A 20965-nucleotide genomic window follows, 5' to 3' on the forward strand; every position below is an offset into this window, starting at 1 on the left:
CAATTTCATGATTGAGTTTAGAATAGGCACAGCATTTCCTATCCTAGGAAGTGTGAGGTTGCAGGAAAAATTGCCCTCCAGTTGTTGAAACACAGACATGATGACATAAGCAGAAAGATGAATGATTTGTTATAAACACTGATGAAATGTGGTATTCCAAAAAGTGTAAAGAGAGTTATAAATGAAGAGGCAGTGGTCTGTTTGAAAGTTGTTAAAGTTCTGGTGAAAAAAAGCCCCTACTTAATGTGGCAAAATTATCTTATTAAATGGTAGATTATATAGAATGTAAGTAAGTTTCTGTTGAGATAGAGAACACAAAAAGGTAGCACTAAAAATTGCCTATTTTATAGCTTACGTAATATCCTAGATTATTATTATAGCACACTTTCATCTGGAATTCTTGTCTTTCAGAGAAATAAAAGGAAATTAAAAAGCATTGAGTCATGAAAGAAGAAATTTCAAGTATGTTATCCCCATATTTAATTACTATTACTATTAGTAGTATTATTTTCTTTTTACATTTTATTTAATTACTATTAATGTTTAGGTATTACTAGTAGTAGGTGACAATTATTAAGGAATATATTTAGATACCTGGAAATTTGCATATTTTGATTTCTGCTTGACTGCTAGTCAACATTTAATTCAGTTTGATAGTCCAGAGATAAATATTCCAATCTACTAGATGGGTTTTAGAAGCAATGAGCTGGGAATACAGTTCATAACAGTTGAATTGGTAGAATTAAAATGTTTAAACCATATTAATATTAAAACTAGTTGAAAAATAAGTTTCTGTGAAACTGTATACACTGTTGCTTAGCTGATGAAGTGTGTAAGAAAGCGAAGGATATAACCAGCTGGGGAAGATACTGTTTCCTTTAATGACGCGATTGGCTATAGAATAATAATCTTCACAATAGGAAATAAAACAAGTAATATCTCTTGAAGCCTGTCAAGCTTTCCTCTTCATTTTCTTTACTTCCTGCTCTCTCAACCATTACTCTTTCTGTCTCCCACTTCTGAAGTGACTTTCAGCATAAGTTTTTGCTGGCAGTGTCTTTCCAGCTTGTGGGCTGTAGGCTAATAATCCTTATTTTCCTTATGAACACTTCTAAATTGAAATGTTGTTTCAAATCAGTTTTGATTTTTCTTTGTAGTCTTAGCCTTTCTATGTGGAAGAATTTTCCATTTGCTTTTGAGCATGCAGATTTAGCACTAGAAAATGAAAAATAATGAAACAGCAGAAATGTAAGAATATAATAAATTATTTGTTGTAAGTGTACAAAGCCACTTCCGATGACCTATTTAAGTCCTTTCTTTCTGAATTAACCTTCATTTTTCAGTGCATTGCAGTTCCTCTGTGGACCTGGTTCCATTAGTAGGGTTTATCAGGTCTATCTATCTTGTGAGCACAGTTATGGTAGGAAGACACAGCTCTTTGCTTCCTCAGGCTGTAGGCGGCAAGTCTGGGTTTGGTGGGAAGCTAACTGGACTGTACAGTGCATCTTTTTCTCAGCTCTGCCATATGCCTTTTGTGTACATGAATAGAAATATTTTTCTTGGTGAAAGAAGGTGGAGTAAGAAGAAAGTGGAGAAAGCTTGTGGAGTAAGAAGCAGGCTGTGATCATTAAAAAGTTGCAGGTTTTTTTTTTTTTTTATTAAACAACTAAATGGAATACTGAACAGCAGTGCAGAAGTGAATAAAAAAGAAATTAGCTCACGAAAACACGGAAATAAATTTAAGGAGTTTAATAAAATCAGTTATACTGTTTCATTTTATTTGATGTCAAGATGTTCTAGATTCATCCAAATCAAATAAATTCTGAAATATTTCATCAAAACTCAATGAAATATTCTTGGAAAAAATTTTCCATTATTATTTTTTATTTAGTTATAATATTATCCTCAGGCTTTATCACCTTAGCATGCTTTATTTAAAGATTAAATCCTTTGTGTTCAGTTTTAGGTGGAACTCTAGCTTCTTGGTTCTCAGCATACCTCAAAATTTTTGAGCCATTCTATAATGCAAAGAGGCATAACTTCTCAAAAATATTGTTTATTCTTACGATTTGTTGGATAATTTTAGATTCAAAAGGATAACAGCTTATTTTTTTTTCATACTCAAAACAATCTCATATAGTCCATTAAACTGGTGAAGTGGGACATACATGTTATTTCTCAAATTTGAAGGCCCATCCTTCCTAATGTTTGTCATAAGATTTATTTTTAGAGACCTTTAATACAGCTTTTCAACTTTTCCTTTCCATCATACTGTTCCTGTGAGTATCTTAAAAGGTCTTATTCTTGCTCCACTTGGAACATGAGTGGCCAGTTATACACAGCATTCCAGATCAAACTTTTTGTTCCTAACTTTGACACTAATTATTCCCTATCCAGTATCCCATTTGTCTTAATTAATATTTAATTTAACTAATTAATTTACTGAGTAGATTTAGAATCATTTTATTAATATATTTTTGTAACTGTTATTTTAGAGACCAAACCTGTGATCAGTATATTGACTGCATCAATTCCAATTATTTATTACTCTGTTTTTTTCCATTAATTTTTTTTTTTTTAAATTTATTTGGCAAAACCACTTTTTCCTACTGAACTTTCTTTTTTGGAAGTTTGTTCTGGTTAGTCTGTCTTTTGGTGATTTTAGTTGGTTGGTTGGTTTTGTTTTTTCTCTGGAGGGGTGTGTTTGTTTTGAAGTTGTTTACTTTTTTCATTACTTGCTAGTATATTTTTTTGCTTTTCTATTTCATGTAGTGTTCATCTACTAGATTTATCTCTTCTGAATTAGATATTCATTCGGACATATCTGAAGATGTTCACATTATTCCCTATTTTTCTTAAATGTAATTTCATATCTTTGGGTTTGGTTTTTTTGTTTTTGTTTTTGTTTTCATTTCTCTGATTTTTGCTAGAGTTGGGGAAGAATAGTAATGTTTTCTTCCTTAATTGAAAAAATTCCAGATCTTGAAAGATCATAATTCTGTGCAGTAGTACTTGCAGGTTTGTTTTCTGAAAGTATAATGGCTATAACTGAAAACATAGAATTTTAAATCTTTTCTTCATGAGTCACTTGTCTTTTTACTGACAGTGTCTATTTATACTGTGATTCTGTAAGCATATATATGTATGGTTAGTGCAAATGATTTTGATGTGAATACATACGTATATATTAACATTGATTAAACAATTTTACTAGAAGCAGTTCTGTGCCTGCCTACAGTTCTGGTGTCCTCAGCATAAAAAAGACATGAAACTGTTGGAACAAGTCCAGAGGAGGGCCACAAGGATGATCAGGGGACTGGAGTGCCGCCTGTATGAAGATAGGCTGAGAAAGTTGGGGCTGTTCAGCTTGGAGAAGGGAAGGCTGCGTGAAGACCTCATAGCAGCCTTCCAGTATCTGAAGGGTGCCTATAGGGATGCTGGGGAGGGACTCTTCATTAGGGATTGTAGTGACAGGACAAGGGGTAATGGGTTCTGGAAGGGTGAGGCACTGGAATGGGTTACCCAAGGAAGTAGTGAATGCTCCATTCCTGCCAGTGTTCAAGGCCAGGTTGGATGGAGTCTTGGGTTACATGGTTTAGTGCAAGGTGTCCCTACCCACAGCAAGGGGCTGGAACTTGATGATCTTAAGGTCCTTTCCAACCCAAACTATTCTGTGATTCTATCTTTGCTCAGTGTCTAGTATTTCTTGGTGTCCTAATTCGGAACTTGAACATGATCTTAAAAACATGACATTAAGAATCTACATTCTTAATAGTTATGTACAGCCTGTTCTGAGTAGGGTATGGACTAGTCTTTGATTCAGTACATCACGTTAAAAACATGAAGCTAATGAACATGAACACATACTTAATGCTGAGTTGTAGTTATTAGTGCATACTAATTTCCCTGTTGTATTCCCCACTAGAATTATGGGTGAGTATATTGGAAGTATAGCCATGTGAGTAACTAGAAAATGTGTGTTTGTATATGCAAATGAAATGCAGAAGCATCAAGTAGGTAATTTAACTCTAAGAAGGATTTTATTTTTTTTTTAATGCAAACAAATGGTACCATCTGCTTCTCCAAGAGAAAGTAAAGTATGTTTATGAATCATCTGGTTTACATTGGCAGATCCCAGGTTGCCATGTCTGATCTGCAGATGTTGACTGAACAAGTTTATAGGAGTTGGTGGTCATTCCAAAATATAATTAACAAACAATGGAGAGTTTTTTTTGTTGTGTTTTAAACTTGGCAGGAGAGAGGAGGATCATAAATATCACATTCTCTGATGCTACATATCTCAGCTGGGCTGATTGCCCCCCTTTTTCTGGCGCTAAAAAGTTATAAGTGACAGGGTTTTTCTGTTTCCTTCTCATGGACATATGAAACTTCTGCAGAATTTCGTTGAAAGACAGCATCTGTTCTGATATTCTTGGACTAAAATTCTTGTTTCCATTGTTCATTGTACTTTTTTACTCCCCTCACCTGTTCTTCTTTCCTCAGATGCTCTCAGGCCTTTTGAGGAGAAATTTAATTAGGTGGATATTCATTTTTTGTATTTTACAACAGGTTAATTTTTAGCTTCTCATTTAGTAAGTTGTATTCAGTGTCCATTAATGGTAAGCTATGGAAACTTTCCCTTGTAATGTGGATGTTCCACATTAGGCTCATCATTCTGCATGATCCTGCGTGCTCCCCTGCAAGGTAATTGTTTAAACTATTCATTGCTTTCTAATTTACAGGACCAGCCTAAGCTGTCAGTGGCATCAGTAACCATGCCACCCTGGCCCACTCTTATTGATTTTTCCTACATTTAAAGCCAATTAGCAGTCGTTACCTGGGTTACCACCACCTTCCATGTTCTCACCACAAATGTGTTATAATGATGTAAAGTTCTGAAGACTTCATTTGTGTTTCTTTTCTGTGCATACATAAACCATTAGAACAGGGCAGATGTGGCCAAAGCTTGTGGGTAAGTCTCCTCCCAGTGCTCAGTTTCTTCCTCAGTGCACACCAGTGTCATTTAATAACTTAAAAGCAGGGCAGATACGGTACTTACTTGACCAGTGATTGTGGGTAGGCTTCCCTTGTGACAGGCTTAAAATGACAATCCTCACTTCAGTAATTTTTATTTTACTTGTGAAAAGGATGACACATTTCCTGACCAAAAACAGAGGATACACAGAAAATTACAATTACTTTGCATTTGCAGAAACAACAACTTAAATATTATAGGGAAGAAAAAAAAAAGCTTACCTGAAAGGTAGCTTCAATAGAGCAAATTAGTATCAGTAATATTAGTATTATGTTTAAAAAAAAGTATTTTTTATTTAGATTTATAACTTAAATGTTATTTGTGTTTTCTAGTTAAGTGTCCAAGTGTCTACATTTACAGCTAATTTTATCAGTGGAATTTGCAAGAAATTATTTTCTATAGACCAGATTGCTGTAAGAAGATTTTTTTTATATTTTAGTAACTTTTTGAATAGAGTGTACTCAATCCTTTATTCTTTCCCCCAAATAGTTCATGCACCTTGTCTCTGAAAGCGACATCTGTTCATAACATTGGTTCAAATCTATTTAATATAATTTATTCATAATTTGTTTCTTTTTTGTATAGTTGAAGCTGACTCTTTAGTTTCACTTGGGAAAACTTTCATCTTTTAAGTGCAGAATTTAAGATGTATTATTTTTTTTTTTTTTTTAGTTTTTCTGATAAGAGTATGTCTCAGTGTGTTAGAATTGTTCACATAACTTCTGACCAAACGCTTGAGAATTATTTTTCCAGCAATTTTTAATATGTCCATAGAAATCTTAAAGTGTGTAAAGCTCCAGGTTATATGATGTAGGGTTATAGATACCAAAACAAAGAGAAGATTACCAGATCACCATTCAGTTTCTAACTGGAAAATGAGTTCTGGAATATCACAGAGTCAGACAGGGCCAAGTAATTAACCTAAGGTTTTTTTTTTAAGGTGAGATGGGTTATTCTCATTTTAGCTCAGCAAAGCCTTCAGTCCCGTCATTAACTGAATCCCGACACTGTAATGGGGAGCACAGGAAATATCAAAGAAACGTCTGTTCATTCATTTATTGCCAGAGTAATACCAGCAATGAAAGCTCTGAAAGCACATCATGTAAAAAAAAAAAAAGATGATTCTATAACTTTCTCTTGTAAAAAAAAATTCGGGGTTTTAGTACATGTTTAAGTTAAATTGCAAGTTTACATAGTACTCACATTCCTGAAGACCCGTTTTTTTTTTGGCATGGTATTTTGCAGTCCAGTGTTTCTTGAATTATCTCTGCTACACTGACTGCTATGTCAACTGGTCTGATAGTGATTGGTCTGTGGAACTCACTGCTGTAAATGGAAATGTGTATGCCTAATTTGCTTGAAGAGTCTATACTAATACTATATTCATGTTTAGAGTAAAATATGTGCATGTAAGTTTGTGAAGCAGCAGTTTAGAGCACTGGTAGAAAAAGGTAAGAAACAGGATTTCTCTCCTATATATATGTATATATTTCTTTCAACCCTGCTAGCTTAAATTGTACTTAATCACATAGGTTTGTGCAGTGTCCACGACAGAATTCATTCTCATTGTTAAGTGCCTTACAAAGTAATTATTACTGCAAAATATACTTGCAAAATATACTTGCAAAATACTCCAAAAAAAAGATTAAGAGGAAGATGGGGTTGTATGTGCGTAGAAGTGGTTTCATATATTCATATTATTGTATAAGTGAAAAAAGAAGAAAGTAGTAAATTAGAGGAAGCTATACCTCTCTCTATGTATATCCCTCATGCATTCTGCTACACTACCTTTTCAGTGCTACAAATGGTTTGGTGTTGGTTTTGTGGCATAAGAGGCTAGGCAGTGCACCACATCTTTGCATCCAACTGTTCTGGTGCAATGGGTACATCAATGTGTCATCAAGCTATTTCAAGCCACATTCAGCACTGTGTTCCACCCAGCTGTTGGCCTGGTTTTCCTGAAGCATAATGAGTCTGCAAATATTAGGGCTGTCATGTGAGCACCTAGCACTTATGTAGAAAATCAGAGTCCATTGCATTTCATTGTGGTTCCCTATTTAACAGAGGTATACTGTAGCTCATTTTGAAATCTGCAACACATATGAGTCTCCCTTGTTGTAAGATTTGAGCACTGAGCTAAGAGAGGGTCTGGGCAGAAATTGGATTTTCAAATAAAATATAACATTTGTAGAGCGACTGTTCCAAAATTACTCTGTGGGAAGATTCTGAAATCTAATGTTACCACTCTGGTTTCCAGTTTGCAGTGTCACTGAATACCTGCCATTGCACTGCAGTTGTGGTGTCCCTTTTACAAGAAAGAAGATTTCATCACACATGCTGGAATGACTCACTGAGGCAAACAAAAGATAATTATTGTGTAGGTTAAAGTGTTGACTTGCATTGTATGTAACTTCCAGATAATTTTGTGAAAGTCATTTCTGCTTTGTGATTTCAGCCTCATTAATATGGATAAACATAAATGTGAATATTAATATCATGTGGATAACACTCATTATAAAATTTCACTTACATCTGGCTTGGGGCTTAAATCCTGTAGAGACAAAGGTATTAGACTTGTCCTGTTGATAGTGGAATGATTAAATGAAATTGGGTAATGAATATAAAGGAGGAGGAGAAAATATTCTAGAAGACCTAGTAGCTTTCCACAGATGAATCAACAGATAGGCTAAAGTTTAGTGTTCATTCCACAGGACATGGAGATAATATCATGAACCAGGTGCTGCAGTTCCAGTGGTGTTCAGATCTTGGTCTTGGAAATGCCAGTCTTACCGATTTAGTTAAAAATGGGTTTGTCGGCAAAGATGGCCATGTGTGGATGCTGACCATATCAGTTTTGTCGACTCTTTTGATTATGAAAGGAAAATGACTATGACCTTGCTAAGCAAATTACATCTGGGGTTAATCTTTTAGTTACTCACCCTTGCCCTTTCATAAAGTACGAGATGGGAGTAATAGGATAAGATTAAGAAGCGGAAATTTAGGCTGAAGGTAAAGAACATACCTGTGACAATGAAATGCCTTAGGCTGCTATGTGATTTTATATTGAGGGTTATAGGAATCCCATGCCTGTGATCCTTGAAATTTGGAATTGAAACATTTGCAGATGATGTTTATATAGTTTTCCGCCTGCCTCTGATTTTTTGTGCATGTAGTTTTTTTCCGGTTTCTAAAAGAAATGCATCCTAGCTTTTCATAGAATCACAGAATGGTTAGGGTGGGAAGGGGCCTTAAAAGAATACCTAGTTCTAACCAGTCTGCCATAAGCAGAGACACCTTCCACAAGACCAGGTTACTCAAAGCCCTGTCTAACCTATCCTTAAACACTTCCAGGGATGGGGCACCCACAACTTCTCTGGGCAACCTGTGCCAGTGTCTTTCTACCCTCATAGTGAAGAATATTTTTCCTAATAGCTAATCTAAATCTATCCATCAGCTTAAAGCCATTCCCCCTTGTCCTGTCACTACATGCCCTTGTAAATAGTCCCTCTCCAGATTTCTCATAGGCCCCGTTTAGGCACTGGGAGCTGCTCTAAGGTCTCGCTGGAGCCTTCTCTTCTCCAGGATGTACAAGACCAACTCTCTCAGCCTGTCTCCACAGGAGAAGTGCTCCACCCCTCTGATTACCTTTGTGGCCCTCCTCTGGACTCACTCAAGCGTGTCCATGTCCATCTTGTTTTGGAGGCATCAGAGCTGAGCATAGTACTCCAGTGGGGTCTCATGAGAGTGGAGTAGAGGGGGAGAATCGCCTCAGTCAACCTGCTGGCAGCACTCATTTTGATACAGCTCAGTACATGGTTGGCTTTTCGTGCCCTGGTAGTCCTTTTATAAAAACAATGGAATGAAATGTCCAGTTTCTGGACTAGATCAGTTGATTGACTATGATCTGTGTAAACATTAAGCTTTATTTAACTAGAAGTGTTCAGATTTCATCCTTTGTGAGTATCTATTTTGCGATAAAGTGTCTGGTTTCTATTTCTGTGCCTCATGTTTCAGATTTTTCTGGTTTTCAGTGTATGCTGACCCTGACAATATTCATTTGTTAACCATATGGGTTATAATTTATATAACTGAGTTATTGCTTTTCATAAATTATGGTCAGTAGGATCTTATGTTTGGCTCACCTAGACAAAGAAGCCCCTCAAAACAAACAACAGAAAAATCTCCAAACCTGAGGTAGGTGCAGACACGCTGCTCTTTGGGTTTCACAAAGAAGCTGTTAAGTACAGGCAAGTACTGCCTAGTGTAATTTTGAGGGTGGGCAGAATAATTTTTTGTGAGGTGAAATTTATAGTAATGAGATCATTGAACCAGGAGGCATGTGGATGTTGGTCCACCCCATGGATCAGACTCAGTGTAGATGAAGACAACGGAGGCAGTACAGATGTTTTCGAAAGCCCTGTAAGTGCTCTGTGGATAATCTGGAAGTGTCGTGCATTAAAACCATAACTCAGACTTCATGTTTAGTGAGGAAATACAATTTTACTTATTCAGATTTAGGCATATACTATTCTTGGTAAGTGACATTAATTTAGACTACAGTATTTCCTGATGCTGAAAATAATTGAATTTATTTTTTTATTATGGAAACCTGTGTTTATTTAATCATGTTTGATGTTTGTTTTCTCTGGGTAATATTATTTCAGAATGTGCTAATTGCTTCTCGTAATCTTTGTATTCTATAAATATTAATGCTCACGAAATGTTAATAACAGCTGATAAAAGTGAAATGCATAAAAATTAGTGATACAGTTAATCAATTTAAATTATTTTATAACTGCATAGATAATTACTAAATTGTGAAAACATCAGTAATGATGCCTGTTGAGTGGATAGCCAATTCAAGATACTCATATCATTTTTTTTAAGTTTATTATCTTCTAGTAACTTTAAATGGCTATTGATGCTCCCGATCTCTGAAAATAATTTTCTGTAGTCAGAAGAAGTATTTTCACATATGTGAACCTAAAATTTACTTTTAAGTCATTACTTTGGGATTTCAATAAAAATAGCCTGTCTCCCAGAGGAACCAATTGAAGTTATATGTTTAGAATACCTGAAGTGATGCATCTCAGAGTTTGGTGATTTATCAAAGTGTGATTTATAGGTGCAAGGTCTACTTCGGATAGCATCAGAAAATCTATTACTGAAATCTTGTGGTAATCAAGGTTCTACACGTTCAGGAATTGTTTGAAATAATGAGAGCATGATTCAGGCAGAACTTTTTTCTTTCTTTTTTTTTTTTCTTTTGCCATCATGTTTAATTCTCCATAAACGCAGAGACAAAATGAAATGGGAAAGAGAATGGAGGGAAAAAAAAAAGGATTATTTTTCTTCCAAATACTCAAATATGCACCATATTCACAGTTCACCTTGGCTTATGTATTGAGCAGTATTGATGTGTGATAGCATCTGTAAGGCTGAGTATTCACTGTGTTGACACCTCCAACTAAGTGCATTTTTAAAGTGTTTTGTGGGTGCCTACCCTTCTAGCATGCAAGTATGTTTAAAATACACTGTAAAAAAATCAGAGACATCCATCATTAATCTGCTGGTTTTGAAGATATGTTCTAAGGAAACTGAATTTTTACTTGCACCTTCACTAACATGAAGCAGAAGTAGTCATCTAGCTTCTGATTTTTGTCCTTTAATCATAGAATCATTCATTTTTCCTGTTGATCTTCAACACTGGTCATGCTTTGTTTCCAAATATAGGGAATATACAGTATAGCATAATTAATGTGTGTTTCTTGGAAAACCTTTTTCCCATGATTCTGAAGAAGTGATTACAAGGCAAATAATTCTGCAAAGTATGACAGTAAAATTTGCTGTGGTGCTGCAAGTGACCTAAAAGCTTTTTGTTTAACGTATACAAAAAGCTTTCATGCAATAGGTGTCTACACACAGGGATGAATCAAGAAGCTAACTGTAGTGCCAGTCTTGAAAGCATGGTCTGTACTTTTTTACGAAAATATCTTTTAGAGGAGCTTTATTGTAAGTCCATACACAAAAGAATTTCAGCATTATGTAAGAAATCCACTTTGAGGGTTTTTTTTGGGGGAGGTTGGGTTGGGTTTTTTTAGAAGGAAGAAACAAGGTGGAGCACTTGCACCACTGCAGGATCATGTTGCTTGCTCCACAGTGCCCTTTCTGTCACTGAACTGTGGATATTTGAAGAACTATTGGCAAAGAGACACTTTTTTAATACTATGTATTGCAGTAAAGTGAGTTAATGTTTTGGTCAGTTGGTGCCTGCTATGGAAAATGCATTGCTTATCAGCTTCTTGGATGCATGAGATGTGCAATTAGAGTAGTAATTTTGTGTATTGAGTAAAGGAATTGGTTTCTTGCAGATAAAAAAAAATAAATTTGAAAGCAATTTATTTCTGTACATGAGAAAATCCAATATGCTTTGGTTATCTATGTGTTTAGCTTATTTTGGGGATGTAATTAACTGCTTGAAGGCCAGTCAAAATAGCATCTGGTTGTGCCTATCTATGTATCAGAAGCAGCTATCAAGTTGTCCACATAAAAAAAATAAAAATAAATAAAAAAATAAGGTCCAAAATGAATTTTAATTAAGAAAAAAAAAATTAGTCATGTAGAGATCTACTCATGCTGTTAGGAATTTTATTTCTAGTGGCCATTGTACGGAGGGGTTTTGTTTGTGTTTTCTTTTTCACTTTATTATTGCATGGTTCAGTCAAACTCTTTTTTTGCCAAAGTATGCATAAAAATGTGGAAGAATATTTTAGAATTTTGCTTTCTGTTAGCTCACAGGGGATCAGACCAAATTCACAACTCTTTTTTTTTCCATTTTAAAGCACTATAGTGGGATGAAGGTGAATTTACCTGTGTGAATTTTGGTCTGAATTGAGAGTAGAAACATGCTATGTGAATTTTCCTGTTTATGAGCTTGTGTTTTGCTTTAATACAGATTGCCTCCTTCAGAGAAATAGACTAAAGAGCATTCTGACAAGCTTTCAAACTAGCAGCATAGCTCTCTTAAGAAAGGTAAATATAATTTCAAACTTAATCTGTTAGAACTCTTTAAAAAGTTTATATATTCACTTTAATTAAAGTAATGCAGCTCTGAGCTTTTTCATGCTTTTTTTTTTTTGTATTAAATGTAGTTTAAAACAAAAGACAAGTGGAATAGACTCCACTGTATGAACTACTATTGGGCTTTATTTAAAATAATAAGTGAAATGTATTTGTTTACGCTCAGTATTGCTAAGAATGTTTCAAGACAATTCTCTAAGACAGCTTAGTAGCCTCTCTTTTTTCCCTGAAGGCAGTATCTAACTTGATGCACAGTATTTTATTTTTTTCCAAATAATTACAACAGTGTTCCTACTAAATAACATCTGTATTATAGCAAAACTGTAAATGGTGGTGGAGGCATTCTTGCTCAGGCAAGCTGATCACTTCTTTTAGAGCTTACTGCAAACTGTAAGTCTTAGTGCTTAGACTTCTTTGTACGCCTTTGTAATGAAAAGAAAACCTAAACTATGGAATCTCTGATGTCATGATTCACAATAGATCTTTGTGCTTTTTCCTGCCTGATTACACATTTTAGGTAAAAGTTTTATAAATAAAAAAGACCCCAAGATGAGCAAACCAAAAATCAGTAACTTGTGATACAGGAGAATAGTGTAAAGCTTTGTGGGGTTTATTTTCATTATGCAGAAACATTTCAGAATCCATTCAATTGTCTTGGACTGATTTCAGCCACCAGAAAATGTAACTACTTCAGGATTTATTAGCTGAGTGTTTACATTAATTCTAGACTATCTGAAGCTGCTTCAAGGACTACATCATTACTTTTCTTCATATAAAACCAAACTTACACCATTTGCATTATTATTTTAATACTTAATTCATAAATAGCTTGGGAAAGGACTAACATTTACATTTCAGGCATGAGAATTAAACTACCCTTAAGTTTCCTGTGCTATGATGAGAAATGAGGAGATACTTTTTCTTTCTTCCTAAATGGGGTGTGTGAAGGGAATCAGCTATGTGAAACAAACAAGTCTTTTCCACATTCACTCCTTTCCCCTTCAACCCCAATGCTAAGTGAAGCCCAAGACTTTGAAATGACAGCTTTTAAAACACATTATTTAGAAAGCCGAGAGTGAAGACTGAATCTATTCCAATGCATTTGACCTGTAGGTTATCTTTAAAACAGAATTATAAAAAAAAAAAAAAAAAAGATTCAGCAGGGTGTCTGTGAATAACATGTTTGCTCAAGAAAGCTTATTATTGCTCTCTAATCGCCTTCCAGTCACTGCCTTTGGTTTTGAATGGCCTCAGGTAGATATATTAGTGAAAATAGTGTAGTTGCAACTGCTTTCTAATCTTCAGTAAAACCTATGATGTCAAGAGGTTGCTGTGATGAAAGCTTCACAGTCATCAAGTTGGTTTTGACATTCATGCAACTGCTTTTTTCTAGGAAACATCCAGTTTTGTATTGTGTTCTATAAGGCTCACCTTTTGAAGACAAAATGGATTTTGCTTTGTCTTGTATGGAATTCGGTTTTTTACTAAATGAAAGTTCAGTGATCAGTTCCTTTGCTTAGAAAAGATTTTTAATTAAATTTTGAAAGTTCAGGTTTCTCCTAAGACGTTAAATTTTCAGAATGTTTCTAAGTTCTTGATTTAAATAGTAAAAACTAAAACCTTCAAGTACAATTTGCACTCAAAAAATCACATTCAGAATACATATACACAACAGTGTCCTTACTGTTTCCTACCATTTCCCATAGTGTAACACGTTTGCAATTGTATGCATCTGTCATCCCAGTTCTAAAGGTCTTTTCAGTTAGGAGGGAAGTATTGTAGGATTTGGCCTTTCCAATTTCAAAGCCTCGGTAATGATCAGCATAGATTCATAGCTGTCTTTTTTTGGGGGGGGGAAAGGATTTTCAGCAGTTTTCTACTATTTTACGTCTTACCTCGTCAACTATATATGAATTTGAAATATGCTTAAGCTCACAGTTATGCTGGTTTTAAGAGGAATAAGATTTTAAAAGACCCTTACTCATACTCAAAGCTTAAATACTACACTTCAGAAAGATTTTTGTTCTGCTTTGAAAAATCTTGTCTAATTATCAGAGTAGAATAAATTTACAAAAATCACCTGTAAAGGTTCAGTGGTTAAAGATTCATCACTGATTCTCATGGTGCACCCAACTCTCCTTTTTTATCCGAGTAGCCTTCTTGGTTGCAAGAGGATTAATTGCATAGTAATCATCCTGATACTCAGAGAGCTGAGAAATCTAACCACAATCTTGCCTTATACTGCTATTAAAGAGCAAACTTTTCACTGGATAGGATGAGTAAACATGTTCATAAGTACATTCCTTAACCATGATTTAGAGACAGTGTGTCTCTAAAACATGTATGCATGTGTGAGTTGAGGTGAGGAAAGCTAAATATATATTCCATATGTTGCATTTATTCCATTTATCTCACTCCTTGGAGTAGCAATGAGCACATTAATGAAGGAAATTAATTCTTTATTGTTAATACTGCCATAAACTATGATCTTGTCTGATCTAAGAAAAGCAAACCTGGGCTTAATCAGTATTTAGAGATCAGCAAGGGACAAGAAAGTAGGTCTACAAAATAGATAGGTCTTTTTGTGTTATTATTTTTGGTTTTTCCCCAGCAGATACTATGAAGTGGTTTTTAATTTATCTTTTTCAAGTACATTGTTCTGAAAATGCAAATCAAGACATTTCACTATTCATTACTGAATTCTTGGACATACAGCAGTTACAACATTCATTTTCTTTTCATTTCTTTCATTTGTTCTCATGTTAGGAAGTGGATACAGCTTATATATAAACACTGAAAAGTATATAACATTACTCAGTATTGGAATGGGCTTCCCAGGAAAGTGGTGCAATCACCATCCCTGAAAGTATTTGAAAACTGTGTAGACAAGGCCCTCAGTGATATGGTTTAGTGATGGTCCTGGCCGTCCTGGGGTAATGGTTGCACTTGATCTTAAAGGCTTTTTCCAACCTCGTTGATTCTGTGATTCTGTGCAAGAAAGTATGTAATTCAGATGAAGTTTTGCTTCTTGCTATAGCTGCAAGTACCATGTCTTTATATGAGGCTGAGTATTATATAATGTAAGACATAAGCTGTATTTTTGGTAGTAAAGGATGCTGCAATATGACTGAGGTTTCTGTTATTCACTGTACACCTAAAATTGGAATATTATGCCACTCTTGGAATTGTTTTTCTGTTTTGTCAAAGGGTTGAACCGGAAAGCAATAATGAAATTCAGACATGAGAGCTTTACATCTCTGTTGCCTTTAAAAAAAAAAGTTGACAAAAAAATGGTTTCTGAAGCTCAATTCATGCAAAATCCAATTATTTAGATGGTTATCAAATGATTAATCTAGCCCAGTGTCATGCCTCTTTCAAAAATGACCGATGCCTGTAGAACACAGGTATCAATACTTCTGTGATGTGCTCCTCAAACCTGAAGAGATATGTGGTAACAGGTCCTCCTCCTCCATATTGGTTAACATAGGATATTTAACATTGATAATGTTAATGACTGATAATTGTTTTCATTAATTTCCCTAGTTGTGTGCCTTTTAATGTCCATTGAACATTAATTTTTAACATTGACCCATTTCTCTGGCAGAGTTCCAATGTTTAATTACTTGACTGTGTGAAGAACTACTGCATGTTGTTATTATTAATGAAATCCCTAGGCTCTTACTTAGATGCATATTGAAATAAATTATCAAACCTTATATGGGTTCTTTACAAAGAGTGCCCTTTATGCCTCTTTTATAGCCCAATTAAAAAAAATTGGAAGAGCCCCTGAGGCCTGGCATGTTATTTGCTGTTTCTGAGCAATTTTGAGGCTACTGTGTGAATTTTGCAAAGGAAAAAAATAATTTTCACTTGTTGATGCTACCTGCAAGTTTACGCCTTCTTAACCTTTGACAATTACAATTAAAGAAATTAAACTATGTTTAATTAGGCTTTAATTTCCGTTCTTCTGTCAGAAGTCTAAAGAATATGAAATTCCTTCAAAAGCATATCAAGCAGAGTGCTGCTCCTAACTTCAGGTTTCCCTGAGGCAGATTTCCAAATAACCAGAGCAGGAGGATATCTGTCAGCACATTCACGGGCACTGAATATTCAGTTGAGTGGAAGGGTAGAAGGTGGTGTTAACTGTTCCATTTTGGCAGATCCCAACATTCTCTGCAGTCTTGGTGCTGTGCCTAGTGACTTCAAGAATGAGAGGCAAGGACACTGTGATGATCAGTAAGAATGCTCATCTGGGATTCCCATCCAGGCATGTTCTTGCTCAACTTTCAGCTTCATAGAGGTTGCTCTGATGTTGCTTCCACTATTGTTTGCAAGGGCAGCCTTTCCTGGCCTGCTGATTTGATGGTTGAGGGTCTTGAGGAAGGGACCGGAAGTACAGTGTAAATAAATATTGCTGAGTTTAATGTAAATATAGAAAAAGAATTTTAGAAAGGTTCTTGGAATAAGGGCAGAGTCTCTAGAGGAGTGGGTTGTCCTTGAATACCAAAAGCTTTGTCTGAATAGATGCAGAAAGAAGTTCAGTTCATAATTTTATACCCCAAATTGTTTGCTTTTGTAAAATTTAGCTCTTTAGGTACTTGACAGTAGCATTTCTCTCATCAGTCATAAGCAAAGGTGAAATTAAAAGTTTCATGTTTCTACCTGAAGACATATCTTTTGTGATTCCCAAACGTGGAGCTATATTTGTATGAAAAAAAATGCTAATACAGATGCTCACTTGTTTCTGTAAATTTAGCAGTGCATAATAATCATAAGTGTTTCAAAAGTATTTGATGTGCCTCACATAGCCTGATTTTGGGATTTATCAGCATTATGTATCTTTGCCAGTGTACTGGATTCTTTGGCATTGCGCAGTACACTTAGCTAAAAGTCAAATTTTGATTTTCAGCTAAGTCAAATTGTGTTTGGTATGGAGCAGAAGTTGACCTGTAATTTCTGTAGGCCCTCTGCAATATATAAGTACTGTAACACTTGCTAGGAATTTGGCTTTATGCTTTAACTCCCAAAGTCTGATCTAAATATTACTCTCTGTTTCATTTCAAAGTAGTTATTTTTCTGCCTGACATATTTGCATGGGAAGTAGTCTTTCATCTGTCATCATGAATTATGCAGACAGCTGAGTTACCTTACAAAGGTAGAAAAGGCTTTATGTTCAAAGGCTTTAGTGGAGTCACATACTATCATTGCAACCTCTCTGTCTGGAAAATAATAATTAAAATTTTTGATGTGATTTTAATGTGATAAAAAGCTAAAAGGGTGGAGATCAAGATGTGCAGTTGTGGAGTGGGAAAGACTGAATGCAGGCTGTGTATGAAAGAGTATGGTCAGATTAGTCCTGAAGCTGGATCTGCAAGTGACCTGTTTAGTTTACACACTTTAACTTATTTCTCTCTTGCTTGGAGGCATGATGCTCAGGCTTTTTTTGGATAGAAGTGCATAGAGAATGAATATGCTGTCACAAGACAGAGTTTTTGTACAATTCCGTATTTATGTTCTTTTTTTGTGCCTATTCTTAGTTGTGCAGTCCTCCAAGTGGCATGCTTGCATTGAGAAGCATATTTTTACTTATGCCACCTATTAGTTGTGTGAATAATTGTATCTTTTGGTATCTTGTGACAGCAGCCTCAGAATATTTTAAAGTAAGGTTTCTAAGTGGAATCGTACATCTTCAGAAATGAGATGCTTGGATTTCATCAAAGATTCTTCAAGCAATTTTGAAACATTCAGCCTGTTTCAGAAATAGCTTGAGACTTTAAACATTGGGACAAATGTTAATGTGTTTTTTTCTGTTTTCTGACACAAAGACATTGGGATGTGTAAATGCAGCATTTTCAGGCAGTTATCTCATTAACAGTTTACAGTTGGCAATCACACAATTGGGTTTTTATAAAAGTATAATTATTTGATAATTTCTTGTTCTCTTGTGTGCAGGCTGAAGTACAGTAGGTTTCATCAGTTCCAAATTATGATGTCAATGTTCTTGATAAGCATAATACAAATTTTATCGAATACACAGTAAGAGATTATAAAAATTTGTAATTCCAGTAACATAGTGAATTAAAAAAGAATAATAAACCAAACAAACATACTAAGTTCCTGTTAAATTGCTAAATATGAACATATACCCGGTAATTTGTGTATATGAAAATGTCAACACTGCAGGATAAGTAAAGCTACTTCCAGCTTTATGATCAAATACCTTCTATTTTAGGTTATGTAATGCCTAAGTAATTAAAAAAGAACAGTATCATTAAACTACTCAGATATATATTACTTTTATTTATGAGTTCCCTTTTCTAATACTGAGGTATTAGCTGGGAATAATAAGCCGAGATCCAAATTTTACATCAGTTACAACTAATGGGGAAATTTACAAGTGTCCCCATGAGATAAGCAAGTGCATCTGTGTTCCCAAATTTATCCATGCAAATAATAAATAGTTTTGAAATATTACTGCCTACCTTTTTAAGCTCAATCAGCACAGGAATTTTCAGAGTGACTCATGAACATGGAATTTCTGAAGAAGCAAAATGAATTTTTTACAAAAAAAACTAAATAAAAAAATATTTAAAATCAACTTTAAAAATGGCTATTCTTATTTTAGTAGCTGTCAGCATGCCCAGGATTTCTGTCTAGGGGTAGGCTATGTGCAATATTGCTATATTTGATTTTTTTTCTTAAACAGAGGTTGACTTGAAAATGAGAGCTTTCAGGGCATGTGCACATTCCAGTCTTCTGACAATAAGCTGCACATAATGAACACTGGTGGCAGTATTCACTAGGAGCAAGAGCATATCATCAGGCAGTTTCTATTAATTCTTGTATTTCCGGGATTACAAGGACTTCATTACAGTTACGTGGCTATATATGCCCACATAGCAGGATTCAATTTACTAGTGAAATAAATGAAACTGAAATGATAGGTAATTTAAATCATTCAAGCTGGGGCTTTACACTGAATGTGTAGACTTGCGTTAGAGCTTTTGATGTTACCAAATTGAACGGGAATTTCAGATGTTCTTTTCTCTATTGTAAATCAAGTCTGAATGAACCACCAATGGCACCATTGCATTTGGTTGATAACAGTAAGCAGAATGCTGAGCACAGAAAGGACATAATATACTAATGTACAAATCCTGCATTGCAATCAGCAGAGCCAGCCTCAGTGTCTCAGGTGTATAACCAAGATTCTCTTAAAAGAGTCCAGTTTGTCATATTTACTCAAATTGTAGTATTTAAAAATGAGCAGGCCATAATTGAGTTTATCTTTATACCTTTAACTATTAAGATCTTAGAGTAAAATTTGAATAACAGAATTAACTGTCACTTTCAAAAGAAGGGGAGTCAAGGATTCATAGTGTTATAATATTTAATTGGAAATGTCTTAAATGTGTTTTGTCATAGCTGGGAATAACAGATTGTTATTCTAGGGAATATTTTGAATGAAAACAGTGTCTGTATTGTCATAGTTTAACCACAGCGAGTAACTGAGTACCACGCAGCCATTCTCTCGGCTGCCATCTAAGGAATGTAGAAGACACAGATTGAAATAAGAACAGTTTAAAAAAAGAACAGTATAATACTAATAACAATGATAAGGGGGAAAGCAAGGAAAAGAACATATAGAACTAACAGGGAAAAGTGAAAAAACCCCAATGAAGTGAACAACGGTGATGCACAATACAATTGTTCACCACCCACTAACCAATGCCCAGCCTGACCTGAGCAGTGATATGCGTTTCTGAGTAACTCCCCCCAGTTTATATACTGGGCATGACATGCTGTGGTATGCAATACTCCTTTGGCTAGTCTGGGTCAAGTTTTGTATCTGATTCCTTCCAACTCTCCCTCCTCACTGGCAGAGCATGAGGCTGAAAAGTACTTGATCGGAGTAAGCATTACTTAGCAACAGCTAAAACCGTTGGTGTATTATCAACACTGTTCTCAGGCTAAAGCCAAAACACAGCACTGCACCAGCTACTACAAAGAAAATTAACTCTATCCCAGCCCAAACCAAGACATGTTTAAAAACAGTTTTATTGACAGTTATGATGAAGAAAACCTGAAAATTAATATTTATTAGAAATATTAGTAATTAGTTTTAAAATTTAACAGAAAATCACTGATTTTCTGTTAAAGTGTTCTGTAATCTGATATTCTGTAAATACCAGATCAGATTCATTCATCAAGAGAACAGTGTAACATAATTAAATTACACTTGAGAACCTGCTAAATATTTCTCTGAATCCTCCCTAGTGACATACCATGTTTAGAGACCAGCAGAAGCAATATATAAGAAGTGTAGAAGTATTCAATTTGCCTGTGAAATTGTGTGCACAAGAAAACTGAATTGCATTGAGTGAAACTTCTGCAGCAACTTTGCATTAGAGTGAACATTCAAAAACACAGTTTTGAAGCTCAGTTCTGTTGCAGCGGGTAGTGTAAGAAAGGCAAGATGAAAAACTCACAAATGTATTTGGGAAAGAAAAACTAGCGATGAATAGAAATAGCCTTTAGATGGGCAGTGAAATGCCAGATCAGAAGAAAAATAAATCTTTCTGTGACTAGGGTCCTCAAGTGGTTTTGAAAACATTGGGGAGGTATGAAGTCAAGGAATATGCAAATGGTGTGTTTGTGAATTATTTTGAAACTGGCTAATTAAGGAAAGGGGTAATTTCTGCTGATACTAAGGGATTATTCCCTGTAGCAAGAGGCGAGAGACGAAACGGCAGGTGGTAGGGTGCACTGGAAAGCTGCAGACCCAACTCTGCATGCAGGCAGTTCAGGACATTGATTGCTCGAGATTGACCCAGGAGATGACAGTCTTGT

The 20965-nt window shown here is 35.2% G+C and overlaps 1 protein-coding gene across 2 annotated transcripts in view; it reads left to right on the forward strand.

Moving 5' to 3' along the window:
- MARCHF1 (membrane associated ring-CH-type finger 1) overlaps nucleotides 1-20965 on the forward strand; it is a 238428-nt gene that overhangs the window by 145710 nt on the left and 71753 nt on the right. The gene's annotated exons all lie outside the window — the stretch shown is intronic.

Source organism: Neopsephotus bourkii, unplaced genomic scaffold, assembly GCF_033783945.1.
Source record: "Neopsephotus bourkii isolate Nb327-2 ecotype Australia unplaced genomic scaffold, CSIRO-AGI_Nbou_v1 NB_168, whole genome shotgun sequence".
NCBI classification, from domain to species: domain Eukaryota; kingdom Metazoa; phylum Chordata; class Aves; order Psittaciformes; family Psittacidae; genus Neopsephotus; species Neopsephotus bourkii.